The 27,221-nt window shown below is 35.8% G+C and overlaps 1 protein-coding gene across 1 annotated transcript in view; it reads right to left on the bottom strand.

Annotated features, from left to right (window-relative positions):
* AGMO (alkylglycerol monooxygenase) overlaps nt 1–27,221 on the bottom strand; it is a 263,397-nt gene that overhangs the window by 36,894 nt on the left and 199,282 nt on the right. The gene's annotated exons all lie outside the window — the stretch shown is intronic.

The following is a 27,221-nucleotide window of genomic DNA, read 5'->3' on the forward strand; positions in this document are numbered from 1 at the left end:
AAATTAACGTATTTCAATACCTTGTTGAATTGAATAAAACTGTTTAATAAACCTCACGGATTTTTAACCTTAAAAGCAAACCTTATAGTTTTGTCCAGGACATGTAAGAACAGGCTGTTTTTCATAGGTGTACATCCTCATCCATGCATTTTGAAACTAACATTTTGCCTTTCAAGTATTTTTTTTAACCCATTGTGAAACCATAGCTGCTGCTGCCAAGAGAAACTTTTAAAAGAGAAGAACACGTTTTCTCCTAAAAGATGGGCAAATTAAATGAAAGAAATAATATGAGAAGATAAACATCTGTTTGTTAAATACATGCTAATGTCAGTTATGCCAGGCCTCTTCATATTAGGGTTTCCATATTAGCAAATAAAAACACAGAACAGGCAGTAACATTTGAATTTTAAATAAATCTCAGGTAATTAGTCCCCTGAACAGCTTAGAAACAATATCATATAAGAGGAATAGAGTATCTATGACTAATCAATAAAACTGAAACTGTATCAAAGAAGAAACTAAATATGTATAATATAAAATAAATAGGTGAAATAATAAGCAGAAACTGTATCACATGACAATTATATTACCTTATCCATGGTCGGCAAACTGCGGCTCGCGAGCCACATGCGGCTTTTTGGCCCCTTGAGTGTGGCTCTTCCTAAGCCTTAGGAGTACCCTAATTAAGTTAATAACAATTTACCTACCTATATAGTTTAAGTTTAAAAAATTTGGCTCTCAAAAGAAATTTCAATCGTTGTACTGTTGATATTTGGCTCTGTTGACTAATGCGTTTACCGACCACTGCCCTAGGTATATTTTTAAAAGAAAATGATTTGATTTCTTGAATTATAGAAATAAGGCAAATGACATTAAGTGTAGACAATGATAGATGCCACTGAAACATTTCACCACATTCACTAATCTGAGCTGGAAGACACATTTTGAGTAAAAACACAAGTACTGTTCTATGGAAGGATAGGAATTTGGGAGAGTGTGAGAACAGCTGAAAAAAATGTCTTATATTGCTTTTAAAACCCACTCTATTTTATGGTATTTATAATTTTATATACTCTGAAAATAGAGATTTAGATGAAAAAAATTATTTAGTCTTAATAGGTAGAGAATGCTCAGATCTCAGGAGGTTGCTTTTAGCAGCCTACTCACTAGATCCAAATCATGAGGAAAGTAATCTCCAAATTAAATCTAAGCAACACATCTTTTTAGAGTTGGGTGGTAAACACTTATCAAGGTGTCTTTGTTCTAAGCAGCTACAGCATTATTTTTCTCTAGACTACCCTATTATTGTGATATCATCTAGAGACCCAGGGTGCATCTGGTTAAAATTGATGGACGCTGGTTATATAGAAATCCTGAGTTAGACTTCCCCCCAGAAGAGAGAGCAGAAAGTTAAATCAATCCAGATCCATCTATTGTATTCTCTGTTTGGGACTTGGAAGAATCTCTGTTTTTCTAGCGTTGGCCCATGACCTATTGCTATGGATAGTATCAACGTCATTTGACACTAAGTTGAGAAGAACTTGCAGTGATTGTGGCTGGATAGTTTCAAAGAGTGAAGCTATACTGTGATCAAGACATAGGCCACTTAAGTTTTAAACTAAATTTTAAATATTTTAAGCAGTAATATAAAAACTATTGACTTAAGTAAAATGAGATTTTAGCAGTCATCAAAACCCAGAAATACCATCACCTCCAGGAAGGCACAATATGTATATTTGTTCCAAAGCAGGAAAAGTTTCAAGATTACAATGGTAAAAATACCCACAATTCCCCGACACCACTCATCTGGCTTTGTCTCCCCCTACTCTGTCCATTTATAGTCCAATCAACTGCTTGATATTTTCTCTTCCACTCTCCTGCCTCTGGGCTTTTGATATTCTTTCTGTATAAAATGTTCTTTCCCTGACTTGCTATATTTTAGGTCATAAATCAAACAAAAAAAATCATCCTTGAAATATCACTTAACTCTTCTTAGCTAAAAGTAATTTTCTTCTTTTGTCTTTTCTTAAAGGTTTTACTCACAACTCATAGCTAGTCTTATATAAGCAGCAAAATGGCATATACATAAGTTATGTGTATAAAAAAGGAGGAACAAATAATACACATATTTATGTTTGAAAAAGAAATAGTGCCAAGGATATATAAAAAGCAGAAAAAGGGGAAATTAACTATCTTAATATGTGCCTTTTCTAATTTTTGGAATCAGGTGATTACCGGTTTAAAGATGGACTTAAATATAAAAAGAATATCTTTAATCAGGGTTGTATGTTAATGAATATTCTCTTCCTTATTTTTTGGTAATTTTTACTAGAACAGGGACCATGCATTGTTTTTATCTTTTAAAAATCTCTAACCTGATCTTGTATAATGAATGTATTAAGAATACCCCTGCCCTCAATTCACCCTATTTATTAGTAGGTATATTCTGAAAGAAAAGCTGATAAAAAACAAAAACAAAAAACAAACAAACAAACAAACAAAAAACAGAAAGAAAGCAAATCTTTCTATCATGTAGAAGTAATAGTTTACACCATTAATGTTTTGATGGAAAGACCAGAGCTGCTTTCCTACCTTAATCAAAAACAGAGTATTCATCAACTCTTAAAGAGATTAAAATATAATTTTAATTAATTTTCTATCTTGAAAATAACAGAACTATATACCACTATTAGACTATTTAAAAGGTATCTTAGAGTCTATAAAATTAAAAAGTTAGTCTGTGGATTCAAAGGGCAACAATGTCAACAGCAGATGATCTGCACATTCTGGATCACTTGGAAGTTCCAGCTCTCTAGTAGATCAGGTTATTGTATATTATATGACACTTTCCAGTGCAAATCCTTCATTTCCTTTTACCTGACTATAATAAAAGATGTCCTTCCTCCAAACTAATCTCCCACCCCACCAGAATCCCAATGTCAACTCTCTCTCTCTCTCTCTCTCTCTCTCTCTCTCTCTCTCTCTCTGTCTCTCTCTCTCTCTCCCTCCCTCCCTCCCTCCTTGAGGAGACACTACTATAGTGTAAATTAGAGCCTGGCTAGACTAATTGACTGCGAGGGAGGCTGAGATTTGCAGCCTTCTAAATAAGCCCTAGATTCCTAATTAGCTCAACAGGGAACAAAATAGCACTCAGCCTTCCTTTCCTCTTCTGATTCTCCCCTGAACTTGGCAAGACAATTTGCAACCCATGAGACTCAGTAAAAATAAATCACCATCACAGAGGTACAGTGCACCATAAATATTCAAAACCTAGAATCACAAACCTACAAATTGGAAGGGTTTCATATATATGTCCTGAGTGCCCAGAGTTATGGACTATTTTCTCTACTGAAAAGGAGAAAAATGCCACAGTGATTACTCATGGCAATTTAACCAACTCTATTTTTAGTTAATTAAGAATATTATTTAACTGTTAAGTACAAGTCTAATTTTCCAATCCAGAAATAACATAAATGCTTGTGTTTTCTCCCCATGATTAGTACAGAAACCAGAGCTCAAAAGAATGATGGAGGAAGAGAAGGGAATCCCCAAAGCATTAAATAATAGGTCTGCATCTCACAGATCATCATCCCCAGACAATCAGACACTACATAAATGTTTCCATTGTTCATTTCCTTTATTGCACATACAATGAAACTGTCCAGTATGATTAAGAGATATCTTACCTTAGAAAATAGAGGCATTTTCCTAGAACACATCATTGCAAGCATTTTTTAAAGCTGATTAAATGGCTCATCTGTTTCATCACAAACCCTCACTTACCAAAGATAAAGAAATCATGCCATAAATCAAACTGCATTTTTAGGGATTAAGTCTTATGCCAAAATGATTACATATTCCAGCAATAGCTCTCTAAGGATGCTGGTTTTACAAAATAGCTTCCAGTGGTTAAAAGAGATAAACATTTCCAAACTGAATACGCTGCATTTGGTACTCAGTAGAAATTTGTTTCACTAATGAACACATTTGCTGCTGTGGTGGTAAATGCCACTGATGCTAATTCAAACAACCCCTCCCCCAAATTTGTTTTCTACATGTATTAACCTTGTTCCTTATATTCCTTGGTAGAATTTTAAAATTGTCAGTTAATAGATGACCACTTTATGACCACTCCACAAATTAAGCTGCATTATTTTCCAACAGAAACTATGAAGTAGAGCTTTCTCAATTCTTATAGCCTCCCCCCTTTAACAATAACAGACATGCTACATATATGATATATATGTTTTTATATGTCATATATTTTATATTTTTACTCTCTTGCCTCTACTTTTCATGGTAAGGGGATCTCTGGTGGATGGGCTCTCCCCTGTGCTCTGAACCCAGAGTCCATATACTTCATCACATACCGATCCTATCTGTCTTTCACATGCCTCATTTTTCTCTTTAAACTTCTTAGAGCTCATCACTTTTTGGTCCAACTTTAAAATATATATACATATATATCAATGATTAGAAAGAATCATCAATCGGCTGCCCTCTGCACACCCCACACTGGGGATCTAGCCTGCAACCCGGGCATGTGCCCTGACAGGGAATTGAACCACAACCTCCTGGTTCACAGGTCAATGCTCAACCACTGAGCCACTCTGGCTGGGCTCCATTCCATCTTTAAACAGGCTTAAGACTCTCTAAATTCCCTTTTGTCCTCTTTGCCCTTTTGTCCTCCTAGTTAGCAAACGTTTCTCCCCTTGAAAGCTAAGCTTCTAAAAAGCGTATCTATATATTAACATGAAAATATAAACCCATAAAATCTGAAAGATTATGAATCTGTGTTAACTGTTATTTCATCTGGTTGGTGGGATTACAGGTGATTTAAAAATGTTGTTTCAATTAAAAAGTTTCCTATGATAAGCAAGTATTATCAGATGAGAATAACAATAAAAATATTTCCAAAAGTGTTTATATTTAAGTAAGTTAAACACAATAGTGATGTTAATTTGGAACTTTGAGCTTATTAACTTGGATAATTTTTAATTGATTCTCTTCAGATAAATAACAGTAAAATAAGCGAAGGTTGTTTCACACTGTTCTCTTATTCTTACTTTGCACATTGAATAGAATTGAACTAGGTTTTGCATGAAGGCCTGGAAAATTTTACATTGTAGAACAGTAGTCTTTAAGAGATGGAGGAGAAAGAAAGCAATTCAACATGGTTATCGGAGCTTTCAGAGACTGTCTAACGTCTCATATAGTCTGAATTACATTTTTATTCTACCAACACCAGTCGCTAATATTTATTGAACAATATGTGCAAGTACTGTGTTAAAGCCTTAACATGAGCCTTCTGTTTGTTCCTTACAACAAAGTTATAATGTAGGTGCCATTATTATTCTTACTTTCAAAAGGATGAAAGGGAGCCAAAGAGAGATCAGTGAACTTATTCAAGGTCCTGCATATAAGTGAGTAGTTTTGGAACCTAATCTGCCTCTAGATTCTCTACATCTAAATACTGTTGTGTTCTGTCCTCATAGCTATCATATGTAGAGAGAAATTACCATTACTAAAAATTCTCATATACCTCCTAGTTTTAGAAAGCAGAAAAGTATAAATGGCATTTATAGTGTCTAGATAGAATATCATTCTCTTATATATCCTACTATTGAAATGCAAAATATTTTTCTTTAAAAGTCATTAGCATTTCAAATGTTGAAGTGATAAAATATGATGAAACAATGATAGCCCCAAAATTATAATTATAGGTGCATTTTGTTGATATATATATATAACTTGTAGCTTTCTCTTTATATACATATATACATTACTTGTATATAGGTAGATATATAGATAGGTATACACATACACTTATATCTCATTTCACACATATGAATAGCCACGGTCACATATTCTAATTACCCCCAACATACACAGACACACACACAGTTCTATTGCAATATGAATATAATGTGTACCCAGATAAAGGAATGCAGTGTACAGTCACGTACCACTTAATACGTTATGAGTAATGTGTCACTAGGTGATTTCATATTTGTGTGAACATCATATAGTGGATTTACACAAAATTAGATGGCATAGCCCACTGCTGTCATTGTAGGTGCTATCCTGTCACAGGACTGGCTGCACAGTAGGGATGTTTACACCAGCATTGCCACCAGCAGGTGAGGAATGGTAGTGTACGCCCTGACCCCTGGCTTTTCTTTTTGTAACACAAGTGTTTGACTTAAGCTCTCACTGCCAAGGCATCCATTTCAGAGGCAGCAGATTCAAGGAAGACTATCTCAATAAACACGTTGCCAACCACAGGACTAGCTGAAGCTCCTTTGTTTCAGAGATCCTGTTTGAGTTGGATAACTGACCATTGGGTACTTGTTTGTTTTTTTTCTTCCTACACTTTAAATTCTCATGCTTATATTTTAAATTCACCTATAAAGAGTGAACCTATAAATACCTAGGCCCCCACTCTGGACCCCAATGACAGCAGAATCCCAGGCCTGCACACCCTCCTTCTGTCCTCTCTCTACCCACAATCTTACTGTGTGCTCCCTGGTGTGCCTTGTAGTAAGTTCCAGAGCCTATAACTAATAAAGTCTACTTTTCTTTAGTTTCCTAATGGTTATTGCTGAAGGGTGTCTTGCAATTGTAGTAAGAACCACAGGATTGGTCCAGTTGTAAAGCTGGCTTAGAAAGGGGAGATGTCTGTGGGAAGCTCATTAGGACCCAGGTGAGTGCCCCCAGGCATTTCTAGCCAATAGCATTACAATCCATAGACTGAGACCAGCACAAAAGAGTAATGCATTGCACTACAACCTTACAAGGATTACCTCTCACTAGGTGGTGGGAATTTTGTAGCTCCATTATAATTTCATTGGACTACTGTCATCTATGCAGCCTATTGTCATGTGGCACATGACTATATTCTAAAATGTACTAACAAAATATTTCTTCAAACAAGATCAAATGTTTTTACTTCATTACTTTATATACTCAAGGTTGTAATTGTTTTCTATTTCATTCAATAAAAATTTCCATATATGCCAAAACATGCTAGACACTGGCTATAAGAAATGAAATTTTGAGTTTAGTGGCAGAGTCAGAGGTATCAATGACAACTCAAAAGATGTTTTGACAGAAGAGTACCTAAAATGGGCCAAGGATGAATGCCTATCTTAGCAGAGAATGGGCTGAGGAGAGAGGGAGATCCAAGAAAGCTTGGAAGAGAAACTGGAGGGCTGTGCTCTTTAAAAGAAGGAAGGAATTAGCCATGTAGAGGAGTAAAAGAATGTTACAAACAGAAGAAGTCATAGGCATGAATGTGGACCACACAAGAGTAGACAGGAAAATCAGTAGCTGCTGTGGGGTAAGGAAGAGCTTAATCACGTCATAAGATGTGTCACAAAGTCCATGATCTCGCACAATTTTATTTCCCCTCTCAGCTCAGTTCCTAGTCAGTAAGTAATTCTTTTCTCTCTGAGGATTATACTGATAAAATTTCCCTTGCCATCAAAATTTGGGATAAAATGAGCACCACACAGAGCACAAAGCAGGCTGTTAGGGAAGGATCATAGAGAGTCCGGTAGAGAGCTGGAAAGCTACAGCATGTAAGTCTTTTAGAATGGGCTAGCTAGAACAGGGAGCACAAGGATTTTCAACTGGAATGTCAGCTTCTATTAATTGGAAATAGCTGTGCTGAGAAAAATTTCCATTTCCATCTGGTAGGGCCAATGGGTGGCCTGTAAGACTTTAGTGCCACCCAATAACTGTAGAAATTTTATAGCTGCTACTGATACAGATTCAGTAGGAATGAGTGCTGCAAGCAATTAATGACACTCATCATGGACACTGAATTTGAGAATGGGGACACACAAGACACATATTATCTTGTGGCTATTTCTGGGCCACACACAAGGTGCATTTTGGGGAAGTGGCAAGAAATAATACTGAATGGGTAGGTTATCTTCAGGAGTTATCCTCAGGAGTCTTGACTCTAGTATATTGATGTCCCATCAAAGAACTTTAACTAAGAGGAGCTTGATAATCCCATTTCTATAATGACACTCACCCTACTGTCGTTCTACTGATTTCCTCAATAGGGTCTCAGTTCTTTGATATTGCAAGGAAATACATCTTTCTGTATCCTCAATGAAAAGCTCAATTTAGTGAATGAGTATTGATAAGTTTCCGTGGTAACATTTAAGAAAAAGAAAAAAACAGCAACATTTAAGGACACCAGAAAACCTATAAGACTCTCAAAACTACAAGACTTTGAAGGATTATCCAGAGAAATAGGATGAGCTCTAGGACTCACAGAAACCAAGAGAAAAGAAGAGTTCATAATTTATCTGTGTGAAAAACTTCAGAACAGTCATGCACAGAACTGAATAATGGCCACAGAATTCAGCGACAGAATATCAATAAGGATGTATGAATGGAATTTAAACTGTGGTGGGTTTAGGAGTGAAGAAGTAGGTGATAGTTAGACTATTCTTAGGTGAAGGTATTGCACAAAGAATAACTGTAATTAAGCGAACACATAAATTTGAAGGTAAGATTATTTGAATTAATAAGAATCTCCTTAAGATTAAAATATTTATGAAAAGATGCAAAAATATTTAGGTGTTTTTCGGTTTTTTTGCAATGTACAATATTCTACTTTGTCATTGTTTACCTGCCAGCCTATATCCATTATGTAAAAAAAATGGTAGTTTTTTTTTAGAAATATATTTTTATTGATCTTAATGAGGAAGTGAGAGGGAAATATAAGAATCACTGATCAGCTGCCTTCTGCATGCCCCTTACTGGGGATTGAGCCCACAAGGTGTGCATATGCCCTGACTGGAAATTGAACAGTGACCTCCTAGTTCATAGTTCGATGCTCAACCATTGAACCATACTGGCTGGGCAAGAAGTGGTAGTTTTAATCAGCATAAAAGTAGATTAAAAAAGTAATTTTGAAGCATGATACACTTTTCCATGGAAAGCCATCCTCAGTTGAAGACAGATCTGAGTAGAATGTGCTAGAACAGCATTTTTCAACCAGTGTGTCTCAAGAATTTTTAAAACATACAATACCCTGATCTCTTTTCCCTTAAATTGTGAAATAATAAAAAAAATGACAACAGTCAAACACAGCAGTAGCCATCCAGTGTAAAGGCAAAAAAAAATTATACCTATTTTTGTCAGATCGGCAAAAAATATAATTTTTGGAGTGTTGAAGTATTTTATTAATTAGTTTGCATGTACAATGAGGTTTTTTTAAAAGGTTGAAAATCACTGTGCTAGAGCTAGGGTAGTATGAAGGCCATGGGTATTTAGAAGAGAGTTATGAAAAGAGGGGGTAAGATGCAAGAGATAAGCTACATCCACTTTACAAGATTTCCTACAGTCACACTCCTGGCTGAGAAAGGGGTGGGGAACTCTCTCAAAACTTTTTCTCCACATGTTAAATTAGAAAGAATTATGACCTAGTGTCATAAGATTATTGGTTTCTAGAATTTCGATTGAGAACTTTAGACTTACATCACATTTTCTCTTAGGAAAATGTCCAAAGAAAGGTTTTAAATTCTGACTTAGAATATATCTTTTCATATACAGCCTTCTCACAAGTTTGCATCTGTCAGTATTTATTCCAGGCTTGGAGACAAGTGATTGCATTCCACTCATGGATTTGTTCTCAATCTTTTAGTAATTGTACTTGAAGCCTTCACAATGTATTATAATTGTGGTGAGTTACCACATTTTGTGAAATGATTATTAAGTAAAGTTCGATATTTATATTACTTGGCTGACCTAGGCTCATTTAGATGATCTCGGGGGAATGATGTCTGTGAAGTTCTGTTTTAAACCATCACAATGTATTAGTTTTTTTCAATGATCCAGCTGGTGGTCAAAAAATATTTATTGGACTATTCCTAGTATAATACAAAGTATCCTAAGACACTTAAGGAGTGGCTAGACTTTCCTATTAAGGAATCAGACTCATACACTTGAAAAATTAAGGCACACAATATTAACAAAAAGTTATTCTGCATGTACAAAGCATGCACTAGATATGAAAATTAATGATCTTTTTATTCTATAATAGGTAGGACCACTGTCTGGTAGCATTCAAGCATTATTCAGACTGTCTGATGCCTTAATAATATATTTCAGTTAGAGGAAGGCTCAGACGAAAATGCGCCTAAAAGGAAATTGAATTATAAACACACAGATTTATATCACTGAATTGGTTTGCAGATATAAATCCGAGATTAAGGAAACTTCTGAGATGACCACTTGAAACCATTTCAAAAGTTTCACCTCTGAATTTTATTGGAGGGTCAAACAGACCAAGCATAGTGAAATGAGGAAATGAAGAATTTATGTGTGAATGTCTTTGCTAAAAAATTGTTTCTGAACCCAAAAGCACATAGGTTTATGTGCTTTTGATCCAGGCATGTTTTGTTTGAATATGTTAATAAAATACTTGATAGCTCTATTAGAATATTAAATACAGAAGCCCAGCTCACAATACTTATCTCTTTTTTTGAAAAAGCCTTCACTGTTCCCATCAGCCATTCCCATATTACATAGCCCTGTTTCGTTGTTCATAGCGGACAAATTCAGGGGTGGACACGAACCAAATATGATACAATTGGATTCTCTCTCAAAACAAGTTAGAATTTTGAACTCAGTCACAGAATGTGGGGGGCGGGGGGAGTTGCATCAATCAGGGGCTAACCAGAAGAAGTGAAAATATCCTGGGTAATGAAAACAAAGGGAATTCCATGTAGGGTACGTTACATTTGTGATGAAAGAGCTGTGAAGCCAAATGGGGGAAAGTGAGTCAATGCAAAAAAGGAGCCACTACATCCCTAGGTTGGGGGAATAAAGGGAGGGAGTGGTCTTTCCAGAGCTACTGGGGAACAAAAAGCCGCAATTTCTTGTCCTCATGGAGTTAATGTTCTAGAAAGGGAGATACATAATAATCATAAAGCCTATCAGGGGCCCGTTTTAGTCTCCACTAAATATTCTGACTCAGTAGATGGCGAGTCTACACAGAAGGCTGTAAGACAGAGATCACAGCATGATGGAAGGGCAGTGCCCAGTGGAGTCCTTGCAGCAGCCACATAGTAGACAGTTGAAGTGTAAGGAGATGAGGTCCATATGGGGCAGGTGCATGAACTTCTGGTCAGCACTGCTCTGCCTTCAAACAAAATTCAAAATATCCAGAGAAGCCAAAGTATGATGTCCTCATCAGGTGTCTATAGTTCATTTACATTTCCTCCCAGTCTAATGGAATTTACCAATCAAAGGTCATTATTAGCAATAATGCTTCATAACATAGTTGACACCATCTTTAGCTCTTTTCGGGGAAATAGAGCCAGGGATTTAATTGAAGATCTAATCCCCATAGAGTGGGGAAAGAGTTTTGCTAACTCTCTCACTCAAAATAATAACAATTAAAAAAATTATACAGTATGTGAGAAGTTGGTATTATAGAGAAAAGAATCTTGAGGAGGATAAGAAGAATTAGAAGTTCAAGGTGGTTAAATCTTAAACATGGTGATAGCATACTCTAAGACCCCATGATCTCTACCTTCTGGTATTCCTACCCTTGTGACAGCCCCTGTCTTTGAGTGTCGGTGGAGCTATGACTTTGTGATAACAAATGGAATATGCCAAAGGTGGCAATATGTCATATCTATGATCATATTACATATGACAGTAATGCCTTTTCATTTCTATCTTTGAGGAAATAAGTGCCTATGTCAGAAAGGCCTATGTAGAAAGAAGCTAAGGGCAGACTCCAGCCAAGAGCTTGAATCTCTCACCAAAATCCCATGAGGATTTGACTACTGCCAACAAAATGTGAGCAAGGATATAGCTCCTTCCCTGGTCAAGTCCCAGGTGTGACTGCAGCCCTGAATGCAGAGGACACAGCTAAGCCATGATTAGACTCTTAACTCACAGACACTGTGAGAAAATAAATGTGTAATATTTTAAGAAGTTTATTTTGTGTTAATATTATTATGCAGCAATATATAACTAATACATTGATGTAGTTTCCATTAACAAGGTGCTCAAATGTCATGTGGTTCTCAGGAGAAAGAGCATTTGGGGCAAAGAAAACTGAGTGAAAACATCCCGAAGTCAGAATGTTTTAGGACAAGCAAGAAGTCGGTACAGTTGAAATTGAATGAGCAAGGGAGAGAGTAAAAGGAGATAAAAAGAGATAAGCATGGAGGAATTTTTTTGATTTTTTACAGAGAGGAAGGGAGAGAGACAGTCAGAAACATCGATTCAGCTGCCTCCTGCACACTCCCCACTGGGGATGTGCCCACAACCAAGGTACATGCCCTTTTCCGGAATCGAACCTGGGACCTCTCAGTCCGCAGGCCAATGCTCCATCCACTGAGCCAAATCAGCCAGAAGCATGGAGGAATTTTATAAGCCATAGTAAGGACTGATATTTTGAGTGAAATGGAGACATTAATTAAGGCATTTGAACAAAGTTTCTGGTTGTTTCGAAGCTATAAGCCAACAGGAATCCCAGATGAATTAGATATGGTGTGTAAGAAAAGAAGGTTCAAGGGTTTGAATAAGAATAATCAAAATAAAAAAAATAAAAAACACTTGAGGGTGAGCAGGTATTTTGTTTTCATTTCCTTAGTTTTTCTGCAAGAATGTGGTAAATATCAGCAGCTCAGTTAAAAACATGCGACACTTGACATGTCTATTGGGCATACAGCTGGAAGTGTTGTATCAGTATGGCTATATCATCTTTAGTTCATAGGAATTGTACAATCTAGAGTATACTTTGTATATTTAAAACTAGGAGGCTGGATAAGCTTACCAAGGGAGTGAACAAATATATAGAGAGAGGAGAGGGCCATAAGGCTGAACACGCCAAGGTTAAGTGGTTTCAACAAAAGAAGAAATCAGCAACAGAGACTGAGAAAAAGAGACGGATGGAGTAGGAAGCAAACCAAGAGATTGTGGCATATAGAGAGAGCCAAGTGGAGACAATCCACTATGTGAAATGCTGCTGAGAGATAAATAAATTGAGAACAATCGGCTCAGTAGAAGTCATTGATAAACTTTATAAGAACAGATTCAGAAGTGCAGTGAGGTTACATTTGATAAATTGTGCAGTAGGCTCATGGAAGGAAGAAAAAATATCAGTTTATTATCAAAATTGTTTTGAGATAAAAGAAATAAGCTTTGTAAAACTGACCATGTGGAATAGAAATAGAAGAATCACTGGAGTGTTATTTTTGTGTAGATGAGAAAGAATTAGTTCTTGTCAAAAGCAAAGGCCTGGGTAGGAACAAAGAAAGTACATTTCTCAGAATAGGAGATGTTGCAGAGGATGGACATAGTAATGCTGATAGAAGTTTACCAATATTGTTTCCTTATTGCTATCAGCTAGGAATGAGAATGTGGAGTAGCTATTGACAATTCTAGTAGAAAGTAGTGTACACTAATCATCTGGTTGAATGAAACAGAGAATGCATGGAAAAGGAAAAATGATTACTGGGTATGGTAAAGAACCAACTTGCATTTCCTGATCATAAATTTGAAGTGAAATGACTCAGCATCATATTACGCTTTTTTTTTCTATCCACACTCAGATGGTCAGGTACATGAATGGAATAAGTGAGGATTTGGAATTAATCAGGGTTGGGGTTTTGCAAAGCTCCATGACAGGATAAAGAAGGCAAGAAGGTTGAGAATACCGGTATAAAGAGGTTATTATAATGATTGACTGGGTTTCAAGCTGCAGAAAGAGAGAAAAGGGGACATCAAGTAATGAACAGATAAAACATTCTATCAATTCAATGCCAAGATGTAGTGGAAATACTGTTACAGTTGAGATACTGGAGGTGGTAGTAAACCTATAAAATAGGTGATGGTCAGTGAGTGGGATGAATGAAATTGAGAATTGGAGGTGCCAGCACTTATTTGTAATGACAAAGATCATTGATGTATCCATAGGGGTAAGTGTTGAGATAGTATGTAGGGCTGGATCTTTGGGGGAGAGTAGTTCAGAGATTTGAAAAAACATATAAGAAAGTTGATGGGGAGAAATTAACTGGGGAACATATATGCATATGTGCATAGCCCATGGACACAGATAATAGTGTGGCAAAGGCCTGGGAGGGGTGGGTGCTGGGTGGAGGGTGTCGATGGGAAAAAACGGGGACATCTGTAATACTTCCAACAATAAAAATACATTAAAAAAAGAAAGTTGCCCAAATGTAGTTGGGTAGAATGAATATAACTAAAAACATTTTTTTTTTAAGAAATGAGGGGGCATATCCTAGTAGCCTATAGAAAGGCAACTGTGAGGCATGTGTTTGATATAGACTTATAGCATGAGATACAAATCTGAGTGCTTTTTACAAAGGAGAGAGATAATGGACTCAAGGTATCAGCGAAGAGCAAAATAACCAGTACTTCGACCCACTGATTCAATTGAGGTGGAAGAAAAAATACACCACATGACAGGACTCTGGGTGAAGCAGTGTCCCCACGGCAGACCTGGTTTTAGTTAGAACAAGACCATGCTGAGCAAAATAAGTCAGACAGAAAGTCAAGAGCCATATGATTTCACTCATATGTGGGCCATTAAACTGAAAGCAACAAATGAACAAACAAGAAAAACAAACAAAAACTCACAGACACAGACAATGGTGGTTACCAGAGGGAAGTGGGTGGAAGGTAGTAAAGGGTAAAGGGGGTTAAACATATGATGATGGAAGATGATTTGACTTCGGGTGGTAGGCACACAGCACAATATACAGATGATGCATCATAGAATATCACACTTGAAACCTGCATAATTTTATTTAACAATGTCACCCCAATACATTTAATGAAAAAAGAAATTGAAAGGTATTTTTAGATTGGTTTGTTCATTCTCTGTAGCATAATAGAGCAATATTTTTATAAAGCAACTATGATTGTGGGAATCCTTCCTTTAAATTATTTTAATGGCTTTTAATTCCTCTCAGGATAAAGTCCCAAACCCTACCGTTTAAACAATCTAGCAAAGTCTGGCACTTTCTTACATCTCCAACCTCAACTCCTATCACACTGCCACTTCCACACTATATACACTGAGCACACTGAAGTTCTTTAAGTTACCTAAAGACTCCAGCCATGATCTTTTGCCTTCTAGTCTTCAAAAATACACAGTTTCTTTTTCCCCCTAAAACACTTGTTGAACCTTCCTGGTTCCATAATCGCTATCATCCATTTCATTAGCTAAAACCCCTAGAGTTCTTAGCTTTGAAAATAATTTTGTCTAGCAAGTTTTCCCATGACCCTACCTGTCCAGGCTAGTGTCCCTCTACTTCCTTCCAGAACAACATGTACTTTAAAAAATATATAGTTTTATTGATTTCAGAGAGGAAGGGGAAGGAAGAGAGAGAGATAGGAACATTAGTGATGAGAGAAAATCATTGATCACTGCCTCCTGCAAACCCCACACTGGGGATCGAGCCTGCAACCTGGGTATGTACTCTGACTGGGAATCGAACCATGATCTCCTAATTCATAGGTTGATGCTCAACCACTGAGGTACTCTGGCCAACCAAGAATAACAAGTAATTCTTCATCCAATTACTTTTCATAGAAAATAAATTTCATGAGCAGGTACCTTGTCTTTCAGGTTTACTCTTATAAATCCAATATTGATCACTATGCCTAATAAATAGTAGACACTAAATAAGCAATGGTTGAATGTATGAATGGTGATCAAGTACATATCAGTATATTAATTAAAAAAGAAATATCAAAAAAGAAAAGTAATACACAATGCTTCCAACTTATTTACATACAAATAAATGCCAATCAGAAATATGGAGGATTAAAGGTCTTAATATGTTACTAGAGTATCACTGTACTCACAGTGAAGATCATTAAAAAATGAGTAAGATCTCAGATCTTAGACTGTTTCACTACCCTCCAAATTACCATGAAGATACCAGAGAAAATAAGTAAATAAATAAATATGCCATAACATTCTTCCTCCTAGCAAGTTTTTAAATAAAAAGGGACATTTATTCTAGGAGAATCTTATATTTGCATTTCCAAGGCTCTATACTTTTAAAAGGTAAGAATGATAAAACAACTACCCTAACTTTTTAACATAGTTTTTTTTTTGTTTGGTTTGGTTTTAGTATTAAATTTTCTTTTGAAAGAATTCTTCAAATCATAAGATGAATGAAATCCATGAACTCAAAAGAAGTGAAAAATGTTCCAAATACAATAGTTATATAAACCACATGGACTAAAACAGAATGAGTGGCTAAGAGGATCACAATATACAACACAGGACTTCTATCTCATGTAGATTTTTATATAATTCAAGTATTAAGGTGTGTAACTGAAATGGATATATTATAATTATTCAGTGTTATTATTATGAAATAAAATTTGGGGTGCATTTATTGAAATACTAATTTCTCTATGCTCTTTTTACAACAATGCAAGATATATTACTGATATTATGCTGATATTGGTCATAAAAAATCAATTTAACTGAATATCAATATTTCTTGATTGTAAAATACAAGGAACATCATTTTCCACTTAAGTCACATGCTTTTTTAAAAAATCCTCTCAATAATTATAAACACAATTTCTTTATGGCACAGATTTTCTCAAGAGAATCCAATATAAAGTAATAAATGAGCCAAAGGATGTTACATTTTATTTATTAAACACAATTTACCAGAAACACTATCTGCTCAGGAAATTGTAGTAATAGGAAAGGCAATTAAAAGACTGCAGAGTGGTGGGCGGAGGTGGAGAGGTCAGGAAAGAAAGGCTTCAGTTGCTGCTCCATCAAAAGTGAAATTATAAGCTTTCATCCCACTTCTTACAACTTCTGTGCACAACGGGTGTGGGCAGTGGAGATTACCACCCATTTAACAATTTATGCTAAAACATAAAGCTGCTGTTTAGCACCACACCCAATCACATATTGTAAACAGATTTACTTTATGGAGTTTTTCTTTGTAGTTAACCAAAACTGTATTTTAAATGCTCTGTTTAGCATAATATGAAAACTCAGAATAATAACCTAAAAGCACATGATTCTCCAATCTTCCTTTAAATTACAGCATTCCTAACCACATTGACATATTATACCAATGTGATTTATACTATCCCCATAAACTTTTGGTATCGAGGTGCTGTTTTAGGTTATAATTTAACAAAAGTTAAGGTATCACCTTTAGTTATAAATCAATATGTTTTTTCCTTTTCAGGGCTTCTAATTTTGAAGCACATATCTGAACTGAATTTTTGAAGGGGGGATACATTATGTGTGACCAAAGATAAGTTTTTCAATTAGAGACTTTGAATATTATTATATTTTACTCTTTTTGTTTTCTCCTTTAAAAAAATAGATGAACTAATTATCTATGTAGAACTCTGCATTTAAAAATATTGATTACACTACCGTTTTATGTTTTAGTAGGTTACAAAATTATTATGTCCACCTGGGACACCTGCAATATTTATTTATGTGTTATTTTTTTAAATAAAGAGATCAGAGAAAATTCATCATAAATTCTTTTTGGAGATTTCTGTAGTTTTCAATGATAAGTATAACATCCAGAAATCACAGAAACTGTTTGTGAATGAAATAATGAAATGCTACATTGCCCTACAGGTAATTTCTATGCAGAAAAGAATGGGATGTGAAAGAGAACATTAAAGGTTAAAAAAACAGCCGAAGATGAAGGTTTGACATATCAGAAAAGGGAAGAAAGCAAACAATATTTGAGGTTCGATTCCGGTCAAGGGCATGTACCTGGGTTGCGGGCACATCCCCAATAGGAGATGTGCAGGAGGCGGCTGATCGATGTTTCTCTCTCATCGATGTTTCTAACTCTCTATCTCTCTCCCTTCCTCTCTGTAAAAAATCAATAAAATATATTTAAAAAAATAAAAAATAAAAAAAATAAAGGTTAAAAAAACAAATTAAGATGAAGGTTTGACATATCAGAAAAGGGAAGAAAGCAAACAATATTTGAGGGTTATATTAATATATTATGTGTCTGAATTCACAATAATAACTAAAAATAGCCTTTAAAAAGATTGATAATTATCCACTTTCAAATGGTAATTTTAGGAAAGTTCAAAAGATATATTTTAACTTCTTTAATCACATAATAACTTAGTAAAAAATGGCATAAAACTATATCTTCAGAGTGAAATAATTGGCATACGTTCTATCTTAAATTGTCTGCAATAAAACCAAAGAAATGGATAGACCCAGCCAAAAAAATACTTTAAATTTCTTTTGGGAAAAAAAATGTACCTTGGCTTAATTCATCATCAAGCCTTTTCTGTGGTACTCATTAGTATTGAATTTAACAAGGCAGGTAGTTCAACAATGCTTACTAGTTGGACTCCCATTTTCAAGTTTCTTCAAAGGGGCAATTATTATGGAAGATCTCTTCCTTGTGATTCTCTCACATGAAATTTTTGCTAAATAAAGGCTTTTCCCTCTGGACAGTGATTTATTTCTCTACTCAGATGATTTATTGCTACTTCTATTTCTATTTGTTCTCTGTTCAGTGTTTGTCATTTCAGATTCTTTCCTAGGTACGCACAACTTCATAAAAATATTCTAGAGAAGTCTAAGAGATAGATACAAACTTTTCTAATATAGGGAGCTTTCCTTTGTTAGTTATGAAATTATTCTCCTCACTAACATAATTACACATAAATATTTTATATAATTTCTTTCATATATATTTGTATAACCTATGATTAACAGTCTTAAGAAATATTAGAACATTCCATGTATCTGACAAATGTAACAAAACATATACAGACAGCATCACAATATCTAGACAAACAGAACAAAGAGTCCATCACAATCAATCTCAAACTAGACTAGCTGATTTTTGGAATTCCAAGGAAGAAGCAATCTGCTGTCTGAAACATTGACACAAATTGACAGTCATCTTCTTTACTTGTGCTGAAACTATCACTTAATGGAAGAAAGAACTCAGAGAAAACGGAAAAGGTTCTTTCTTTGACCTCTTGGAAAAAAACCATCTCATTAGAGGTGCTTACTTTGTTTCAGAGAATTTTTGTAGGTGGAAGATTGTTTCTCATTAAGAGGAAATCACTTGAGATTTATTTAAAAACATATGCAGAAAATTGGCAAATAATTAATGTATAGCTAATTCTCATTTTTTTTTTACTTGAAAAAATCATTTCCAAACTGATTTCTCTTATGTTCCTTGGGAAAATATACTATAGATAATTATACTGAGATACATTGACTATACCAAAGTGTGTTCTATACATTAATTTAAAGATAGCTGGATTCACTCAGTGAGAAAAAGCCTGGAAAATAAATTCAAAGTATTTTCAAACATATCATTAAAAAAGTGAATTTCTTCCCTAACCGGTTTGGCTCAGTGGATAGAGCGTTGGCTTGCGGACTGAAGGGTCCCAGGTACGATTCTGGTCAAGGGCATGTACCTTGGTTGCGGGCACATCCCCAGTAGGTGGTGTGCAGGAGACAGCTGATTGATGTTTCTCTCATCGATGTTTCTAACTCTCTATCCCTCTCCCTTCCTCTCTGTAAAAAATCAATAAAATATATTTTTTTAAAGTGAATTTCTTCTTGTCATAATAATCTTTAGAGGTAAAAAGACATCAAGATTATGACACTGGGAGGTCCCAACTATTTCATCTAAACCAACCCATATCTACTTGCATTCAATAATTTACTAAGGGATTTATTACAGGGATGCAAGGCTGGTATAATATCTGCAAATCAATAAATGTGATACATCACATAAACAAACTGAAAGACAAAAATCACATAATCATATCAATTGATGCAGAAAAGGTATTTGAAAAAATCCAACACCCTTTCCTGATAAAAACTCTCAGCAAAGTGGGAGTAAGGGGATCATACCTCGACATAATAAAAGGACTATATGACAAACCTACAGCCAACATCATATTCAATGGGCAAAAACTAAAACCATTTCCCCTAAGAACAAGAAGAAGACAGGGATGCCCACTTTCACCACTCCTGTTCAACATAGTACTGGAAGTGCTAGCCATAGTGATTAGACAAGAAGAAGAAATAAAAGAGATCCAAATTGGAAAAGAAGTAAAATTTTCATTATTCGCAGATGACATGGTATTGTACATAGAGAACCCTAAAGACTCCATCAAAAAAATACTAGAACTAATAAATGAATTCGGCAATGTAGCAGGATACAAAATCAACCCAGAAATCTATGGCTTTTTTTATACACCAACTAGGGGCTCAGTGCACAAATTTGTGCACCTTGAAAGGAACTGTGGGCTGTGAGGCTGCTGAGCACAGGGGTGGGTCTCGGCCCATCCTCTGTGCCCCCGCCCGGCCCCTCCCAGCTCAGCCCCAGTCCCTTGTCTGCCAGCAGCCCTGCTCCCACCACTGCCGCTCCCACAAGCTGAAGGCACTGGCCCCACTTGCACCCGCTGATGGCGTAGAGCGATTGTAGCCGGCATCACCAGCGGGTGCGAGTGGGACTGGCGCCATCAGCGAGTGGTAGCTGCTGCCCTGATTGCCCCTCAGGAGCCGGGGAGGTGGAGAAGCCCTCAGGGGCAAATGGGGGCCAGCAACTGCAGCTCACACCCGCTGATGGTGCCAAGCAATCAGGACCGGCGCCGGGTACTAGTAGTGGATGTGAGAGGTGGCTCTGGCACCAGCTATGGGTACGAGTGGGGCTGGCACTGGCAGCAGGTGTGAGTGCTGGGTGGGACTGTGGCACAATGGAGCAAAGAATTTTCAGTAACCACCACAGGCTCATCCCAATGACAGCGACTGGCATCCCACCTTGGTCTGGCGCCCCCGCTCACCTGCTCCACCATCCCGCTGCGGCCGATGCCCACCATGTTCTGTGCTCTGACACCTGCTGCCAACACCTGCCATGTTCTGCGCATGCCCTGGTGGTCAGCACATGTCATAGCGACTAGTTATTCAGTTGTTCCGCCATTTGGTCTATTTGCATATTAGGGTTTTATATATATAGAAGATAATGAACTCACAGAAAGAGAAACTAAAAAATAATTCCATTTATGATTGCAACAAAAAAAATTAAGGTACCTAGGAATAAATTTAACAAAGGAGATAAAGGATCTGTACTCAGAAAATTACAGGATGCTAAAAAAAGAGATAGAGGAAAACATAAACAAATGGAAGAATATACCATGTTCATGGATTGGCAGAATCAACATCATTAAAATGTCTATACTACCCAAAGCAATTTATAAATTCAATGCAATCCCCATTAAAATACCAAAAGCATACTTCAAAGACTTAGAACAAATTCTAAAAAATTCACCTGGAATAAAAAATGACCCCTGAATAGCCACAGCAATCTTGAGAAAGAAGGACAAATTTGGAGGGATCACAATACCACATATCAAGCTATACTATAAAGCCACTGTTCTCAAAACTGCCTGGTACTAGCACTAGAACAGACATATAGACCAATGGAACAGAACAGAGAACCCAGAAATCAACCCAAGCCATTATGCTCAATTAATATTTGACAACAGAGGCAAGAGCATACAATGGAGTCAAGACAGTCTCTTCAATAAATGGTGTTGGGAAAATGGGACAGATACATGCAAAAAAAAATGAAATTAGAACAACAACTTACACCATACACAAAAATAAACTCAAAATGGATAAAGGACTTAAATGTAAGACGGGAAACCATAAAAATCTTAGAAGAAGCCATGGACAGCAAAATAGCAGACATTTGTCTTGGTAATATCTTTACTGATACTGCTCCTAGGCCAATGGGAACTATGGAGAAAATAAACAAATGGGACTACATCAAAATAAAAAGCTTCTACACAGCAAAATAAACCATCAACAAAACAACAAGAAAGCCCATTGCATGGGACAACATATTTGCCAATGTTATATCCGATAAGGGTTTAATCTCCAAAATTTATAGGGAACTCATACAATTTAACAAAAGGAAGATAAACAATCCAATTAAAAAATGGGCAAAGGACCTAAATAGATACTTTTCTAAAGAGGACATACAGAAGGCTGAGAGACATATGAAAACAGGCTCAAAGTCACTAATCATCCAAGAGATGCAAATCAAAACAACAATGAGGTACCACCTCACACCTGTCAGAATAGCTATCATCAACAAATCAACAAACGACATGTGCTGGAGAGGATGTGGAGAAAAAGGAACACTCTTGCACTCTTGGCGGGAATACAGACTGGTGCAGCCACTGTGGAAAACAGTATGGCATTTCCTCAAAAAAATAAAAATGGAAATTCCATTTGACCCAGTAATCCCACTTTTAGGAACATATCCCAAGAAAATACAAACACCAATCAGAAAGGAGATATATATATTGAGTGGCCAGATTATTATGACCACCCCATCAGTACTTAGTTGGGCCACCTTTTGCCTTCAATACTGTGGCGATTCTTCTTGGCATTGACTCCGCGAGATGTTGAAAGGTGATGCGAGGAATCTGACACCATGCCTGATGAATAGCACTGTCCAGTTCTGTGAGATTTGATGGTTGTGGAACCAGCTGCCTGATGGCTCTTTTAACTTTGTCCCACAAACGCTCAATTGGATTGAGATCTGGTGATTGTGGGGACCACGAGGTAACTCAACTAACTATATTACTACTATAAACAATAGGAGTATAGTAATAGTAATCCCAGACCTGATATTTCTGTTCCTATTTTCTTTGCCACTAAAATTTTCTCATCAGACAGAGCAATTATTTTCATAAAATCATTTTCTCTGTTCAAGAATATAAAACATTAACTATGAAGTTCTCTACTTGGCTTCAAGATAATTCATAATTTGGTCCTTTACATGACACAAGATGGATTATTTTCCCTATCTTGTGTCATGAGAGATTTTAGTCAATTTTTTAAAACATGTTCTCAAGATGTTATTGTCATATAATAAAACAGAGTATGAAGCTTAGAACTAGATCACTGGACTCTTTCTCTTCTTATCTCCCCCCAGATCAAAATGCTTGCATCTCTTCATAGCCAGCATTCTCTTAGATCTGCAGTTGGGCTCGACGCCTGCAAGCCTCAGCACAACCTTCTTTGTAGTTTTAGCTTTTTGGCGGAAAATCGGCTTAGTCTGCCCACCATAGCCACTCTGCTTCCCGTCATAAGGATGCTTTCCCTGTGTAGAGAATCCTTGCCCTCCTTGTACTGTGTCACTTTGTGGGCTTGATGCTTGCCACACTTACAGAAAGTCCAGTGGGTTTTAGGAATGTTCACCATGTTTGCCAGAGTGCTATCAGCAGGGAAAGCTTTAGTCGATTTTTATTTATTTTTATTATCTTCTTAAAAATATAATTTTGTTTATTTCAGAGAGGAAGGGAGAGGGAGAGAGAGATAGAAACATGATAAGAGAGAATCATTGATTGACTGCCTCCTGCACAACCCCTACTGGGGATGGAGCCCCCAACCCCTGGAGCATGTATCCTTGACTGGAATCAAGCCTGGGACCCTTCAGTTCTCAGGCCAATGCTCTATCCACTGAGCCAAACTGGCTAGGGCTTTAGTCAATTTTTATTTTATTAAATTTAATTTTATTGTTAAAAAAATAAAATAAAATTTAGTCAATTTTTAAATAGGTGAGAACATTCATAAATACAATGTTGAGATAAAACTAATTTTAGTTCTTGTTTTAAGATATAGAAAAAATATCTTTAAACAGAGTCTTTAAACATAGTATCAGTCTCTAAACAATAGTGCTTTCTAAACTTTGAATTATGTTTCCGTGATTTTAAAACAATCTTGAAATATTCAAATATAAATATGATGAGCCAAAATTGTGTTAGTGGGGTCATTTCTTATCATGATGCTTTTCTTTCCAATAGTAGCCTGTGATATAATAAAACTGTGTGAAAACTATCTTTTTGTTTGTTTCTCTTAAGTAGGAATGGATGAATGAACAATTCTGTGAATAAAGGCAGAGTTCTTTGTACCTAAATTTCTATACATATTTACTTACTAAAGAATTTAGACATGAAAAGGGAATAGCAATCCTATTTTCATCCTTTTATATCTGAAATTTTCTTATGTTTTCATAAAGATTCCAATGCACAATTTTTCAAAATTTAATTTTATCATTTTTGCATGCCTTCAGAATAAGTTATTAAATGTGATATGGTAATAGATTTTGGGAATTAAATCATTCTGGAAATAAAAGAAACACTATTAATGGAGAAGAAAGAACATTTCCATCTTTATAAACAGAAGGCTTTTTTTTTTTTTTACATTTTTAGAGTCTCCATCAGTTTTGGCAAACACCACAGCAGTTTCATCCAACTTCTAAAGCTGGGACTTGATCCAAAATTCTGGTAGTCAGAGATCTGCTTAGTGTGTTGTTGCTCTATTACCTGACACTTTTGGCTCAATTTGAAACATTTTTTATTCACTCTTTATATTTTCTTTTCCTATTGTTGAATCTTGAGAATAATGAAAGAACTGCTTTTTTTCTTCCTATTTACAAAAAACATTAAAATTTTTAATACTGTATCTCCATATAGAAAGTAATTTACTTAAATTCATAATTCAAATCATTAAAAACTTTCTGGTTATTTGTTTTGCATTATATCAAAAAAAGAAATTAGTTTCTTTTTTCATTTTTCAACCATTTGCATAAAGTAGATTTTTAAGAATGTTAGTTACATTTCCTTATAGAACTAAGTGATGAAATAGGATTTATCAAATTTTAAAATGTATAATTGTCTTTATGGTTGAGTTCCCGAGATTTTTTAAAAATAATAGATTTTAATAATATTTAATCAGATATATTCATAGACAAAAATCCAAAATATTACTACTAAGTATACAGTTTTACTCCAAAACTTTGGTTTAGTCATTACTTTGGTAATATATGCTTTGTGGCCCACCAAGAGTACATAATCTCTGAAAAAGAAATTTACAAAAGCATTTGATATATAGATGTCATTGAATCTATTATATTTCCTCAAAAATATATATTGTTCCATGAGTGTACCTATAGAAAACTTGTTACCAGCATCTATGAACCTTCTTGAGAAATAAAATGTGCCTAAGAAATAATACAAAGAAAGAAAGAACTAGATTTTGATATTTTAAACTAAAATTTTTAGTGTCTCAATGTATTGATATGCCAAAACAGAAAAAAATACTCAATGCTAAAATGTACTGCAATAAAAGGTGGATAAATGGGTGTCACTTTATTAGAAATATACACAGCTACTTTTTAGTCTGAATTTTTCATTTTTAAGTGACAGCTGTTTTCTTTTACTTTTCAATTACAGTTGAAATTCAATATATTAGTTTCAGGTGTACAGATAGTGCTTAGACATTTATATAACTTACATTAAGTGGCTATTATGATGTCACAAACAGGAGTTTTATTTTATTTCAGCATTTTCATAAATTTGGTTCTTAAAGCATTGCTTTTGTAGAATATTAATAGTTGGGAGTTGTTTGAACCTTAACATGTTATTCTAAAATGTACCTAAAGATTCATTCAGACCAGTAACACAACCTGGAAAATAGAAATGAAGACATAGACCGCATATGATAATTCAATACATGATAAAGAACATACATAAATAAAGACATAAAATTTATCCAAAAACTAGTACAATAATGAATGTGAAAACAGAATTTTAACTTCCACATCATAAAACTAATAACTACAGAAAATAATAAAACAATAAATAATGGAAGAAACCACCTAAACTAAAATCAAATAGAACTGAATATTTGTTTTAAAAAACCTCAAAAATTAAAAGAGAAATTGCTGATCTTGCAAGCTGTAGACATAATAGTAATTGCAAGAGAAAGATGAGAGGATGTTTAAAATTTCAAAACATCTACTTTTTCCAGATTTATTGAGATACTAGAGGCCCAATGCATGAAGATTCATGCAAGAATGGGCCTTCCTTCCCTTGGCTGCTGGCACTGCCTTCGCTCTGGCCAGAGTCGCCTTTCTGGCTTTGTTTTGGCCTTCCCACGCTGCCCAGAGTCCTGGAGTGGCTGGGGCAGTGCTGAATGCCTGAGTCATTCCCATGGTGATGACACAAGCGTTCCACCCCGCCCCCGGCTGCTCGGTGCCTGTGTATGCAAATTAACCCGCCATCTTTGTTGGGTTAATTTGCATACCCACTCCTGATTGGCTGGTGGGTGTCACGAAGGTATAGTCAATTTGCATCTTTCTCTTTTATTAGTGTAGATAATTGATGTGTAACATTGTGTCAGTTTAAGGTACAATATTTTGAGCTGATACACTCATATATTGCAAAGCGATTACCATCATACTATTAGCTAACATCTGAATCATACCACATATCTAACATTTCTTTTTTTGTGGTGAGAACATTTAAGATTTACTCTTTTAGCAACTTTCAAGTATATACTACAGTATTATCTATAATAATAAAAGGGTAATATGCTAATTAACCAATATCTTCCAGAAATCATTCCAGAAGTCCTTCCTGACAAAGCTGGGGCCGAAGGGAAGCCAGCCCAGGTCCCGGGTACCTGCGGTTGGCCCCAGGGAAGCCAGCCCAGGTCCTGGGTGCCTGCCGGTGGCTGGAGGAGGGAAGCCAGGTTCCCAGGTGCTAGAGGGAAGCCGGTGCCAGCAGCCGGGGAAAGGAAGGCCTACTTTTGCACAAATTTTCGTGCATCATGCCTCTAGTTAACTATAATTATCATGTTGTACATTAGATTCCCAGAACTTACTTATCTTAAGGCTGGTAGTTTTCACTCTTTGACTAATATCACTTCATTTTCCCCACCCTCAACCCTGGAAACCCCTACGTTAATCTCTGTTTATTTTAGATTCCTAAAATATCTATATTGAAATATATATATATATATATATATATATATATGCTATATATTTATTAAATATGTCAAGCAACAAACTAGGAAAATATTTTCAGAGCATAAAATAGATAAAGGATTTGTATACATGTTGCATACAGTCCCCATTTATGTTAAGAAAACATTTATTATGACCAGTCAATGTGGCTCAGTGGTTGAGCAGTGACTCCTGAGCCAGAAGGTCACAGTTCAATTCCCAGTCAGGGCACATGCCTAGGTTGGGGGCTCTCTCCTCAGTAGGGGGTGTGCAGGAGGCAGCCTATCAATGATTCTCATCATTGATGTTTCTCTCTCTCTCCCTCTCCCTTCCTCTCTCTGAAAATCAATAAAA

This window comes from Myotis lucifugus, unplaced genomic scaffold (genome assembly GCF_000147115.1).
Source record: "Myotis lucifugus unplaced genomic scaffold, Myoluc2.0 scaffold_15, whole genome shotgun sequence".
NCBI lineage: Eukaryota > Metazoa > Chordata > Mammalia > Chiroptera > Vespertilionidae > Myotis > Myotis lucifugus.